The following is a 16,170-nucleotide window of genomic DNA, read 5'->3' on the forward strand; positions in this document are numbered from 1 at the left end:
AATGAGAGAGAATGATTGAAGCTATTGATATGAACTGTTTGGTAGTGTATGTGGTGACGAAAAATCTAAAAGGGTGATAAATATTGAGATACATAGGATACAGGGAAAAAAAAGAAAAAAAAAAAGGATGGGCCATGTTTTGAGATATACTGTCATGTGGAAAGCGTGGAGGTTGATATTAAGGTTAAAGTTCTATAATTCAAAAGTGTTATGAGGGAGGAAGAATAATAAAGTCATTGTAAGGGATTAGTGCGAAGTATGCGAAGTATGTATTAGATTTACAGGTCTTTTATATCCATGAAGTACAAGAGTGTATACCACATGTATGTGGTGAATTGAGTGTGGTGCTGATGAACTACCTGTAATGTATCTGTTTAGGTATATAAACAGGTAATGTTGTGAAAGTTTGTGCTAGGGGAATTCATTCACAATTCATCATGTGAAATGTGAATGCTGGTAAAATCAATGTGTTTTAGTAGCTAGTGCACCTCCTCTTGTCTTATACACACATACACACAAACACAAACATATATATGTACACAAACACACACACACACATATATATATATATATATATATATATATATATATATATATATATGTAGTGGGTATATTGTATATTTACATACAGTATACAGTACTATATATATATGTGTGTATATATATATATATATATATATATATATATATATATATGTATATATATATATATATGTGTGTGTGTGTGTGTGTGTGTATGTGTATGCGTGTGCGTCTATTATATATTTATAAACAGTATACAATACTTTATATATATATGTATATATATATATATATTTATTTATATATAATGTACTGCATAATATGTGAATAATATGCATTCATATTTATTAGTTATATATTATATTAACTTTCCTTGTAATTTAGATATTGAAACTGTTGCAAAGGAACAATAAAATTGGAAAAAATATAGAGTAACTTTTAACTGGTAGTTAATATTGGATAAGTGAACTCGTTGCAGACAGGCTTAACCTTTTTAGAATATCACTTGACATACACGGAACTGTTATAAAGTGATAAAGTCTCCTGTATTTCGGGCTTCTCGCTGGAAGTGAATTAGAACATATTTTAATATATAGGAAAATATATACTTCATTTAGCGTCAGGTCAATCCTTTTCTTTTTCAGACAATTGTGATGTAATTACCAAATTTAAGATATGTGGAATTAAATTATTTTAGATTTATTTTAGTTTGGGACTTGATTAATGCCATATTAAAATGCTAAGCCCGTATCCTTTCCTTGCGGACGAGATGAAATGTAATATCAATTATGAATTTACTTATTAATTTAAAATTTTATTAATTTCACCAGAGAAAATCCAATTTGCTTCTCATCTCAATTTTTTTACATCGCTCAACTGTTCATGCACTATTGGTCCACTGTCGAAATTCATTATGTATTATGAAAGGAATATTTTTATGCCTTTTTATTCTTTAATACTCATATATCCTTACGTGTATATTTTCCAGTTTTTTTATTCATCATGGTACTCATATGCATAGAATATGTAGAGGTATATGCAGTACCCAGAGGATATGCTACTCTTATAGCATGCATCACTGGCAGCTGCTCCTGGTTTCTAAAAATATTAATTTCTTCAGATACACATTAAACATCATCTCGTTTTTGTTTTCGAACTTCCTTGATATCGCTAGATCCCAGTAAGTCAATTACCCATCAAACTCCCCCATTCTCTGTATTCTTTATCAATATATTAGGGTCTCTCTCTCTCTCTCTCTCTCTCTCTCTCTCTCTCTCTCTCTCTCTCTCTCTCTCTCTCTCTCTCTCTCTTGTGCTGAAATGAGCCATTGCCTAAAATGATATATGACTGATTTTATACATCCTATTTACCTTTAAACTAAGAATCACTTATAAGTTATTTTGTCCTTTGAAACTTATTTAAAATGAACACACATATTGTAAATTTTATTATGATTTTATTATAATAAGACGATTATCATATATGGCAACTGTCTTCTTGTAGTTCCCTTCAATAAAACAATGCTATTATATTGATATTTGGGATAGGATGATTTATAAACTTGTCTTTTTATATATTTATGTTAGGAAATATTGTCTTCAACTATCCTGCATGGCAAGCCATGAGAGTGGTGAAATATTCTTTTCCCGGTTAAGAAAATAAACAAAACCTGCAAATTTACTATAATCGCATTTTTATTTTTGTTTATAGGCAAACATTAGGAATGACATCTCATGGGGCAGATGAGTATATTTTCTATGGGTTATATGGAAGAGTTTTGTAATAAAGAGGAAATAATTATTAACTTTTTATTCGGCCACATATGTAAGGAACAGTATCTCAAACTGAATTTCTTCCCCCAATTTTAATGTAAACAACGTTGATGTCTGAACGAAAGTCGGGATTATTCATCCTTTACAAAAATGTCCCTTCAAAGTTTCATCAAATAACATACCGAACTATTTCTATATTCGTTAATTCCAACATACTTCGAGTTTTTTTTTATTTTAATAGACTACAAAGCCATTTTTATATACATATAAATGGGGTGATGTTATTTGACTAAAACAGTAGTGACATCCTGTCAAAATGACTTGTACCGTTTTGGGCAAAACGCGTAGTGCCATTCTGCCAGAATTAATGGTGTCATCGTGCCGAGAACAGTAGTGTATTCAACAAAAATTGCGGTGTAATGCTTTTTAAGCCTTACGTTTATTTGATTGTTGCTACTCTGCCAAATGTTATGAATCTCAACGAAGTAAAGTAACTTAATTGATTGAGAGTCACCACAAAGTCACTAATCACTCCTCAACCACATTTTACCGCATGCAGCCACAAGATAATTGCATTAATTAGGAGATATTTATCATATGACACACCATTTAACCATTGCAAGTGTCATAATTTAATAAATGATAATAATTATATCTTCGGAATAGTTACATTACTTAATATGCAACACCCTCATTACAAGATATGCATTTCTGCTGGTTGTTCTTTCGGAAGCTTTTATAACAGATTAGAAATTCCAGGCTTCTTTTTAAATATAAATACGATGACTGCAAATATATTGTTTTAAAGTACACTATATTCTTAAAGTTTAAAGCTTTTGGTCTTGAGATTGTGGCACATATATTCTGGTAACGAAAATTTTCAAAATACCTTACTTGAAAATAAAATTAAATAGTTGAATCAAAACAAGTTTTAAAACAAACGTAAAAACTCTATTTTGTGAGAAGGGAATTCAATATCTTTTCTTCTCCAAATATGTTACCTTTGACTCCCTAGCTAGTGGCGAGATTTGCGATACTCGTGATGAATCTGCATTGTATCATTTTGCCTTAAGGAGAAAAGGAAATGAAAGAGGCTATCTACTCTGGAAATCGAGAGAGAAATTCTGTTCTGAAAATGAACATTCTACGCACCTTTCTGAATTGGGAGTTCCCGGTCAGTTTACAATACAGGCGACAATATTGTCACCTATCACAATATATATATATATATATATATATATATATATATATATATATATATATATATATTATTTATAATATATATAGATATCTATATACATATATAGATATATATATATATAATATATATATATATATATATATATATATATATATATATATATAATTTATATATATATATATATATATATATATATATATATATATATATATATATATATATATATATATATATATATATATATATATATATATATATATATATATATATATATATATATATATATAATATATATATATATATATATATATATATATATATATATATATATATATATATATATATATATATATATATATATATATACATATATATATATATACATATATATATATATATATATATATATATATATATATATATACGCATAGGTTTATATGTGTCTGTGTATCCCGTTGAGATACTACTGCTAGAGAGTTATTGGGTCTTTTGACTGGCCAGACAGTAATACATTGGATCTCTCTCTCTGGTTACGGGTCATTTTTCTTTTTTCTACACATACACGGATTAATCTGGCTTTTTCTTTCCACAGTCTCCTCTGTCCTCATACACCTGACAACACAGATATTACCAAACAGTTCTTCTTCGCTCAAAGGGTTAACTACTGCACTGAAATTGTTCTGTGGCTACTTTTCTCTTTGTAAAGTTAGAAGAGACTATAAAAAGCCGCTCTTTTAGAAGGACACTCCAAAATTAAACCATTGTTCTCTAGTCTTGAGTGGTGCCATAACCTCTGTACCTTTGACTTCCACTGTCTAGGGGTAGAGTTATCTTGCTTGAGGGTACACCCCGGTACACCATTTTATCTTATTTCTCTTCCTCTTGCTTCTTAAATTTATATAATTTATATATATGAAAGATTTATTTTAATGTTGTTTGTGTTCTTGAAATATTTTTTTCAATTGTTTATTACTTCTCTTGTAGTTTATTTATTTCCTTTCCTCACTGAGATGTTTTTCCCTGTTGGAGCCTTTCGGCTTCTAGCATCCTGCTTTTTCAACTAGGGTTTTAGCTTAGCTTGTATCAATGATAATAATATCGCTTTCTGAATGGCGATACCATAACATTGTGAAAGGGTTTGTGTATCGCTCTGATCAGCAAAGCTGTACTAGTCAGGGCCACCCTTACTGTGGGCGATCAGAGTAAATTCTTTCACCATCAACAATTCTCACTGGCCAAACTCCAGACATGAATTGGCATGTCTGAGGCCTTTGTCCTGCAGTGGACTAAAACTGGCTGCATTTGTTGTTTATATATATATATATATATATATATATATATATATATATATATATGTGTGTGTGTGTGTGTGTGTGTGTGTACGTACGTGCGTGTGCATACATATTTGGGTGTTTAATGCAATTTTGTGCGTATCATTTCTTATATTGTTTTAGAAGTTATTATTATTATTATTATTATTATTATTATTATTATTATTACAAGCTAAGCAACAACCCTAGTTGGAAAAACAGGATGCTACAAGTCCAAGGGCTTCAACAGGGAAAAATAGCCCAGTGATGAAAGAAAACAAGGAAATAAATAAACTATAAGCGAAGTAATGAACAGTCAAAAAACAATTATTATTAGAACAGCAACATTAAGTTGGATCTTTTATATATAAATTATAACTATAGAAAAAAAAACAAGAGTAAGAGAAAGGAGATAGAATAGCATGCCCGAGTGTACCCTTAAGCAAGAGAACTCTAACCCAAGACAGTGGAAGACTAAGGTACAGAGGCTGTGACTAGAGAACAAGGTTTGATTTTGGAGTGTCCTCCGAGAAGAGCAGCTTACCATAGCTACAGAGTCTCTTGCTACCCTTAACAAGAGGAAAGTAGCTACTGAATAATTACAGTGCAGTAGTTAACCCCTTGAGCGAAGAAGAATTATTTGGTAATCTTAATGTCGTCAGGTGTTAGAAAGACAGAGAAGTGTAAAGAATAGGCCAGACTATTTGGTGTATGTTTTGGGGAAGAAAAAATTAGCAGTAACCAGATAAAAGGATCCAATGTGGTACTGTCCAATAATTCTAGCGGTAGTATCTCAACGGATGGCTGGTGCCCTGGCCAACCTATTACCTTAACATAGTTATTGTTGTATTCTGTATGATATTGCATTTGCTAACAGTTATAAATGATAATAATGATGATGATCTTAAAGATGATATGCTTTGTATGCACAATGCTTGTGAGTTTGTTGTTAAAGGGAAGAATCTCCCCCGAAAAAGATTGATACTTGCATTAGAAATTTGAGAGAGAGAGAGAGAGAGAGAGAGAGAGAGAGAGAGAGAGAGAGAGAGAGAGAGAGAGAGAGGGAGAGAGAGAATGAAAGCTGGTAATTCATTGTTGTACAATGATATTTTTGAATTTTTAGAACAATACATGAAAAAAAATATATGGGAAATTTCTTAGTGATAAACTACGTGAATTATAGGCATTGATTAAATTCCCATAATATTGCACCCAAAAGTATCTAGACAAAGACTGACTCGTATTTGCACCTGGAAACCTAAATAGTATTAGAACCCCCTCTCCATAAAACCTCCACATCGCCTTCTTTATAAATGAAAGTAGGTGTAGACCTTTTGTGTATTGGCCGAATTAAATGTTATTGAAAGGAAGTCTTGTATAGTTGGAGGCAATGAAATGGAGCAAACCCAATAGCACTTTGGTATCGAAATCTAGTTAAATGTTCATGCCTATCTTCCCAGGTGAATTTATGTTAGATATTGATCCAATATATTTATTATCCAAATGAGCCAAAACTTAGGACCTTGACTTTCTGATTATTGTAAAATTATGTATTCTTGGTCTTGTTAATCTATCCACTAAACGCTGAGACGTAGCTCGTGACTTCTTATGTATACCCTATAATATATATTATGTTGTCGGGCTATAGGAACAGGGAGGGAATTTTTATTTATTTTTTTAATTTTTTATTTTGCATTTCACATAAATTTTATATTCTCTGTTTTTCTGTGACGCCTATCATAGCCAAGGTAATTCTAGTTGTAGGGCGATACACTACTCACCTCAGAAAGGGCTACAGTTAGAACATAATTTGATTATTCTGTCATATCAAATATAAATACATATTGATATTTACCTTTACCTTTCCCTCTTTTAGCATCCTACTTGCAATCCAATCTGCTCCTGGAGTTTTTTTCGTTACCCACCCTTTCATAATTCTAATAGCAACTTTCACTCTTGCATTCAGTTTTACCTTTCTTCATCTTTCTCATCGAACGAATCCAAATAAATGTTCGGTCCATTGACCCGGAAAACCCTTTTCTCATATACGATTTTTCTAAATTTCTAACTTTTGATTTTAAATTCTTTGCATCTATTTCCTCTTAGAACCATACATTTCCAGACTTTTTTTTATTACATCCTTTCCTTTTCTATCTCGTTATATTTCGATAAGCCGTCAACCCTTTTCTCCTGTATACAACATTACTTTCAATCTTGTAATTGCACCTCAACCGTTTTTTTTTTTTCCATACACTTTTATTACCTTATACTACCATTCACCTTTTTGGTTCCCTTTTTCCACCCTCCTGAAACCACAAAAATTCCTTTTTTACTCTATTCTTCTACCCTTGAATTTTACATAATTTTGAATTATCTCTTCCATTAAACCAAGGATGCATTCAGCTTGAAAAATATGTTCAATGATGTAAATATCATATATACAAAATTACGTGAAAGTAGAATTTTTACAAAAATTTTAACTTTATATTGTCAATTTCTTAATTTTTCCATAAGAAACACCTCTCCTTTACCTAATGATTTATTAAGTTTACGACCTAATCCTCCCAATTTCTCGGAAACACGGATTCAACAATGCATTGGAAAGTAATTGAATTGAGATTATGTCACAGATATTGTCTTACAAACTTTAATATGTCAAACCAAGTTCTCATTGAAAAGGGGAAATTTGTAACTGGCTAGGTGCAGTCTTTCATGATGAGTTTTATATTTAGAAGGTGCAATCTGACAAGCTGGGTTCCATCTCTGAGCTGTGCAGTATTTGTATCACGTTTAATAGTTACATAGATCACTTCCTATATACCACTCGCTAGTCCACCCATCGTCACTAAAGATTTGGAAAGAAACTTCCATTCTGTACTCCTCTGATTGCAACCACTTCAAGGAAAAGGTGGATGTTGAAAAAAGATCTCTCTATCTATAGGAACACACACACACACACATATATATATATATATATATATATATATATATATATATATATATATATATATATATATATGTGTGTGTGTGTGTGTGTGTGTTTGTGTGTATTTATTATGGGTGCGTGCGTCCGCGTGTGTAAGAATGTGTATGCAGTCGACAATTTTCATTCAAATGGTCTTTTAAAGTGTGACCTTTACTTGTTTTGCATGTAGGCCAATTAAAAATTCTGTGGCTTTTACTTTGAATGATATGCATTTTGATAAGAGATGTCTGTGCACTAAGATGAACAGTAAGACACTAACAAAATTTCTCATATACGGTTATTTATTATGAAACATTTAAAAGAAAATGTCGAAGAATTAAAGGTCTATAGGCCTTGGAAAAATACGCTACAGAATTTTGTTCGTCGAAAGCTCGAAGATTTCACAAAAAGAGCTCCTTAATTTTTCGAGAAATGTGATCCATTAATCATGCAAACAATTCGGTAGGCCTATATTGCGAAAGGAAATCTCTCTCTCTCTCTCTCTCTCTCTCTCTCTCTCTCTCTCTCTCTCTCTCTCTATATATATATATATATATATATATATATGTACAGTATATATATATATATATATATATATATATATATATATATATATATATATATGTACAGTATATATATATATATATATATATATATGTACAGTATATATATATATATATATATATATATATATATATATATATATATATATATCATCATCATCATCATCATCATCATCATCATCATCATCATCATCGTTGTTGTTGTTGTTGTTGTTGTTGTTGTTGTTGTTGTTGTTATTATTATTATTACAGAGGCCAATCTATCTACTGTAAGTTTCCGTGTATCTATGTATGTATAGGGAAACTAAATCCTTCATCAATGATTGAGTAATGTTATGTAATTTAAATTTTTACAATGGCTGTATTTCGCTGTTAATTTTTTTCGTAATTAATTAAAGTATATTATCCACATAAGTCCTTCTAGCGTTCATATTTGAATAAAATCTCTCTCTCTCTCTCTCTCTCTCTCTCTCTCTCTCTCTCTCTCTCTCTCTCCCTCTCCCTCTCCCTCTTTATGTCGCTGAATTTTCTTTTCATCTAGGCAATTACCCATAGTAACATTTACTTTCTCGGGTGAAGAAAATGGATTCCTCCAAAAAGCTTTTAGGGAATAGTAGCTTTAGAAGACTCTCTCTCTCTCTCTCTCTCTCTCTCTCTCTCTCTCTCTCTCTCTCTCTCTCTCTCTCTCTCTCTCTCTCTCTCTCTCACAATAGAAAATAAAGATTTCCATTAGCGGTGATATATTTTCTTTAAACTCAATTTGAATTGCTGCCACTATTTAGTTTCAAACATAAATTCCTTACTTCGGAATTTCCTGTTTGTTCATTAGTTCTGTAAGTATCTGTGTCTATCCCCCAACAAAACCTCTTCTTTACAAACTCTTTTATCAGTACTACTCCCTTTAACTCCACCCAGGAAATATGACAGGGGCTGTTTGAAGAATACTTACTAACTTAACATAATTTTACCATCAAATATTTCAGTTAACATGATCATGAGTAATAATGACGATGCCAGATAACTCCAAAATACACGCCGATGAATAATAATAATAATATTTTTATCATTCATGGTCGATACACACTCTGACTGGACCCCCGTGTGTCTGCTGCCCTGTTTACCCCTTGATTGTTTTGTCAGGAGGGTTCCTAAATGATAAAGTATTATATAGATTGTGTAGTTTGTGTAAAGGGGAATTCTATTATTTAGTAAAACGCTCAGACCTCCATTTGTACCATGCCTTAGTCTTGCTATTTTCATTGTAATATGTCAGTGACACTAAAATATAAAATTTTACTATTACTAGGAAATACTTTTATATGAGTAAAATGTTTAAAGGTGGTGGTGAGTGATCCCGATGTACGAAAATGGCTTAAAGACTTTGAAGATTGTTGCACCTCGAAGAACTGCAAGTGCAATGCAACATTAAAGCCACTAGCAATAATATTGAAGCCAACATTTCACCATTAAAGTGTAATATGATTTAATCAGTTATTGATTTTAATTATGATCACAGATAAAACGTTTTTGGGTATTTAAAGAAGAATATCATATACAGAATTGTTCATGCAACTAAAGCAACAAAATCTCTTCGTAGACAAACTTCGACGAACCTTAAGTGCCGAAGTTCGTGCTATGGAAATGAAAGGCGTAAATCTCATCTCATTCACAAAGTTGTAATGTCCTTCCTGCCTCTAAGGACTTCTATGTGAAACCAATTGGGTGGAAAGTACAATACCAAACCAAACTGACACTGCCAAGGTGAAGCAGATGATTTTTCCTCAGGGCATTCTAACGTCGGGGAAGTAAATCCACAAGTCCTCATTGGGAAGGGTTCCAAGAGAGAGAGAGAGAGAGAGAGAGAGAGAGAGAGAGAGAGAGAGAGAGAGAGAGAGAGAGAGAGAGAGCGTGTTAAAATTGGTGGTGTATTGGTAAGAAAGAAGTTGGAGGGAGAGAAATCGCGAGAATTTGGAAGTTAATGGTATATTATTGGAGTGATGATGCGGTGGAAAGAGAGAAAGAGTATTTGAATGGTTATGGCTTCCTGCTGTTGTGTTGGTAACAAGAATATTGGAAAGAGAAAGGACACTATAAGAATGGTTGTGTCTTACCAGTTATTTATTGGTATGAAAGAAGTTTAGGAGAGAGAATGTTTAAATTTAATGGTTAACGTATGTCTTTTAAAGTCACCAAAACAGTCATACTTTTTAGTTACTTTTGGTAAAAGTTATACTAAATCATTATTCTACACAGCTAAGGTGGGAATAACCCTTTTCAGTTGATTTGGAAAATCACACTCCTTTCTTTTAGTTAAAAGCTAATATTATACTTTATTATGTTTGTGTTCATGAAAGAAACGTTTAAAGAAACACCACTTGCTTGTGATATTAACGACTCGAAGAAGATTAAGAATAATGGTAATGAGCGTCTGCCTTAGATTATTAGAATTAGGGTATATATATATATATATATATATATATATATATATATATATATATATATATATATATATATATATATATATATATGCACACACACACACATATATATATATACATATATATATATATATATATATATATATATATATATATATATATATATATATATATATATATATATATATATATATATATTCAAACAGGTTGAAGATTACTTTGACTTTTTAATCCTTTTATCTACACTTTAGTTTATTTATGATGGTAATTTATTATTCAGGTATGAATGAAGGTAGTGATTTTGTAGTTATATTCTGTTAACTTTTTTATTTTTTATTTTATTTTTATTTTTTTCCAAGACCTTTACCATTAATTTTGCCTTCTTATATCATTTATGTTTGACGCCGTTAACCTTTATTGTTTTGGAGCCAGTTTGATGTAAAAAAGATTGGGAATGCTCCGTGATGAAATCTAGTTAAGTTTTGTTTAACAATTATAAACAGCACCATATATACGAGTATGTATAAGGAATGATTGATATTTTACGAATTGCGTTTTGAATGAATTTAATGATTTCATTTAATCTTGCTAATTTTATATTGGGTTCTTGTCTTTTGCTTCCTATGTAAGTAATCAGTTTTTCTTGCTGTAACTCTCACCTTTTCATGTTTTTCTTTAGCTTAGTCCTTCATTCATTGCGTTTCAAAACTTGTCCGCAATTTCTAACAGCGAACCACATGATTCACACATTCTCTTTCATTTTGAGTCACTTAGAAAAAAAAATTATACTTCTTTATTTTCTTGCCAACTTTCATTATTACACAATTATTACATTACCGTATTTATCTTTATGTCTGTCTATACAGTATAAGTGTTTTGTTAGTGTATACTAATGCACCTGAAGTCTCTTATGAATCCGGTATACGACATGTGCATTCATCTCCAGAGCAGTTAGGAAATGGTAAAACTAAAAATTTGGGATTTCGAGTTTTCATTGTTTTAAAGAATGGGGAAAGCGTATTGGGAGTTCCACTGGTTTACTAAACTTTTCGAATAGTCCACATTCCCTTCTCTTTAACTCTGTTAATAATAATATTCTAATGGCATTTAAAAGTTTATATTTAGAATCAGCACAAGAAATCATTTATTGATATATGTTAATACATGAGTGATAGAATCTCTGTTCAGTAATTCATTCATAGTTTATTAAAGCGAGTTGTTCGACTTTTTCAGAACGGTATATCTAATTTAATGGTCCTTTGTATGCTGTTACATTCCTCCATTTCATTTCGTAGATTAAATACTGTATTATCAATTACATTATCTTGATAAACACTATACTAACATATATATTTTTTTATTTTTACATATTATTTCATTCAGATTTATGCAATACTTTTAAGAAACTAAACTTGTGACACCATTGTAATTTGTTCGTTCATCATCCCCTTTTTCATTCTACTCATAAATTCCATATTATAATTTATTTTCTTGTTTTTGTTTCATTACGCTTCTCGGACAGTTTTTATACCATACCATTTTGCGTTTAGTGTAAACTTCGAATTTCGAACAACGATAATTGCACATCTGGGTTTCACTGTAACATTATAGGCCATTATTAATCAATTTTGAATGATCTATCATCTAATATATCCCATATTTGAATGAACCTTAGTATGATTTGTAATATGTTTCTCTGTTTAACCACTTCTCTTGGTTTATATTATTTTCCATGAATACCTGGTCCTATATGATTATTCGCAGGCTCTTTTTAATCATTGCTGTTCTAGTAAACCTCGTTTCCATATTTCACGAGCAAACCTTCAGACTTTTACTTTGTGTCACTAGTCACACTTTCGCATCTACTCCAAGAGTATTCACCAACATAAAGCTTTTGTCTTTGCATTAGCCATCAATGGATAATGTAATGGTCTAAGTCAGTTGGTAATACTGATCAATATTCTGTTCTTTTCAGTATCACTGGTCTCAATCTATAGAATATAGAGAGTTTATGATAATTGATTGGGTCAGGGCACCAGCCACCGTTGGGATACTACCCCTAGAGAGTTATTGGCTCCTTTGACTAGCCAGACAGTACTACATTGGATCCCTATCTCTGGCTACCGCACATTTTTTCTTTGCCTACACATATAGCAATTAGTCTGGCCTATTCTTTCCACATTTACCTCTGTCCTCAGACACGTGACAAGACTGAGATAAACCAAACCATTCTTCTTCTCTCAAGGGTTTAATTACTACACTGGAGTTGTTCAGTGGCTACTTTATCTTGATAAGGGTAGAAGAGACTCTGGGTAAGGCCGGCAGCTCTTATAGAAGGACACTCCAGATTTCAACCATTGTTCTCTATTCTTGGGTTGTGCCATAGCCTCTGTATGTTCTTCCAATGTCTTGGGTTAGAGTTCTCTTGCTTTAGTGTACACTAGGGCACATTATCCTATATTATTTATCCTTCTTTTGTTTTTTGGACGTTTTTATAGTTTATAAATGAAAGATCCAATTTAATGGTGTTACTATTCTGAAGATAATTTATTTGTTCATTACTTCTCTTGTAATTTATATAATTCCTTATTTCATTTCTCACTGCGCTACTTTCCTTGTTGGAGCCCTTTGGATTATATCATCCTATTTTTCCAACTAGAGTAGTAGCTTAGCAAGTAATAATAATAATGATAATAATAGTAATGATAATGATAATAGTAATTATAATAATAATAATGATAATAACATCTTGTGAACTAAGATATGATTACTCAAAGTGTATCTCAGATGGAATTAATGAAATTATATACAAAGGAATTCCAAGTAATGGTCAAATTAAATGAATAGTTTTTTTTTTTTCATTTTCTTTTTTTCTTTTTTTTTTTTTTGCCGCAGACACGAGATCTTATATGGTTAGGCCTGAAATAGTAGACACGATTAAATCTACCCTTAAGACCAGTTGCGGCTTCAATAGGATTAGATTATTTCTAGCTATAGATTTTCTGTTTCCCATTAGTGACTTGTATTATAATAAAAATATAAAAAATGTTATACATTTATTTTTAGAATTTAGAATTTGACTTCATAGATTGTATGCTTTTTGTTCACAGCAAAACATGATTTATGATGAAATATTATCAGGAAATTTAGGTACTGAAAGTAGATGAATAATAGTATCGTACCATTTTTACTGTTTATATTATAAAATAAATTATCTGCTTCCTTATTAATGGTTAAGTTTGCCTTCAGACATTTCATTTTCATGCTTGCTGCTCATGCACTGGTCAACGTACTATAGGTACCATGCAAAATAAATTCTTACAGAATGAAGATTACTCAAAATTTGTGGAATTTTGGTAAGTATGGTGTAGGCTAAAAATGGTTATATATTTTTGCAAAATTTCAAACATAAACCAAATCCTAACGGTTGACAAACAGTTGTTTATCACAATAATCCACCGAAGAGAATATACGTCTGGAATAAAAAAAGAAAAAAATCTCATAAAAGAGAAAAGTGTTTCATTAGCGACTATGATACCAACCTCTCATATTTTCATCCTTCATCCCCCATCCCTTGGATAGATTTCCCCTTCGCGTCGGTATAAAATGACGCCTCTATTTACTGGATCTACTGTAAACGATATAGCCCATTACCAACAAATGGAGAAACCATGTTTGCGCCTAATTTATGAAATTTAAACATATATATATGGGAAAGGTTAGATCATGAATATTCGTTTGGGTGACGCTCCTTTTCCTCCAAGGCTATGGAAAAATCACCTGCTTAGCCGAAGTTTTATCTCTAATCTTTCATTTATTTCTTTGGTATGTCTTTCTAAATGGCCTTTCGTTATATTTACACCGTAGGAATCCTTGTACCTTGAGACAACATTTAATCAGTTGATCTACCCAGTCTTCTAGGCTAAAAATTTTGTAGTTGTAATAGCATATGAATGTGTTTTTTTTTTTTTTTGGGGGGGGGGGGGGGAGAGGAAACTATGGAAAAAGAAAGTTTAATATTGGTCTTTTTCATGTATGCATGATGGTACTCAACTTGCCTTGGTGGCGAATTTTTATTCGCACATATAATTTTTTTCTTGAAAAAATAATTGGGGCTTTTCATGAACTTCTTAATGTGTAGTTTTGCAGTGTTTTTTACTCTCTCTCTCTCTCTCTCTCTCTCTCTCTCTCTCTCTCTCTCTCTCTCTCATGTTAATTATTTTCATTAACCTATATCACTGAGATAAAATTTTACATTGTAGCTAAAATTATTCAAGAAATTACTCTGGCTTAGCTCATTTCCAAAGGAAGATGTTTCTCTTGTTAAGGCATTCACGCCTTTACATATATGATTTTACAATACTTTACTCTATTTTACACTGCTTATTTGAATTTGACTCTGCTTTTCTCATTTTATACTAATTCCTTTGCATAGAGAGAAATCAATTTCAGTAAGACTTCCTCGTTATTTCTATATCTACCCACCCGTCTATCTATCTATTAATCTATTTCTCTATATTGTTTGATTTTCATTTTTTTTTCTTCTGACTTTTTATGTAATATAGCAAATTAATGCTTTTAGACATGGCGTTCTTTCTTGTTCAAATAAGTGGTTTCATTCTGTTGAGGTTTCAAGTTGTATGATTTTTTTCGTTACCCCAAATATAACTAATTTTGATAGCTTTTTGAATAATTATAGAACCGTAGATATATGTCTCTCATTGCACTTTCTCTCAATTGCCATTGTTAAATGGCCTCACTAGGTTTCGCTTCCATTTTCACAAAGCTTTACGTATTAGTTATTCAAGTAAAACTTCCTTTTTCATATGAAGTTTTCATATTTCCTTCGCCGTTTCAAGCGTAAGATGAGTTTTGTTCATTCCTTAATATTCGTAATTAATGAGTTTACAGAGCTTTTCTTGTTGTTATGAGTTTTGATATTATGGACAATCCTGCTTCCTTGCCCTTTTTTCTTTTAGGTTTTAACCTTTTACTAAAAGTGGTAACTTTGACCCAAAAGTCTGTTTCATTTTTGATGGGCATGTTTCTTTCCTTTTATCACACTCATATTGATATATTCTTTCATGTATTCATAACGTCAAATAATGGAACACTTCTCTTTACATATCATTCTTTTCTGTGTATAAAATACTATTTTATATTAGCATGTTTAAAACGGTTAATCATGGAAGTGTAAATCATATTTCGAAGAAAAGGAAAAAGACCATTTTGGCTGATATTTTGAAATGCACATACACTTAGATTCAAAATTCCCCCAGAAACTCCATGAGGGTGGGGTGTTGTCATTCGTCAAAGGTCTCCAGTGTTTTCATGACAAGACAAATAAAGGATTGCATTTCTTACTACTTCTTAGGAAATGGGCGGAGTCTTGTCCAATC

General features: G+C 31.4%; 1 protein-coding gene across 2 annotated transcripts in view; it reads left to right on the plus strand.

Moving 5' to 3' along the window:
• Window positions 1-16,170, plus strand: part of LOC137616387 (lachesin-like) — an 855,479-nt gene that overhangs the window by 220,776 nt on the left and 618,533 nt on the right. The window lies entirely within an intron of this gene.

The sequence above is a fragment of the Palaemon carinicauda genome, chromosome 22 (genome assembly GCF_036898095.1).
Source record: "Palaemon carinicauda isolate YSFRI2023 chromosome 22, ASM3689809v2, whole genome shotgun sequence".
Classification (NCBI taxonomy): Eukaryota; Metazoa; Arthropoda; class Malacostraca; order Decapoda; family Palaemonidae; genus Palaemon; species Palaemon carinicauda.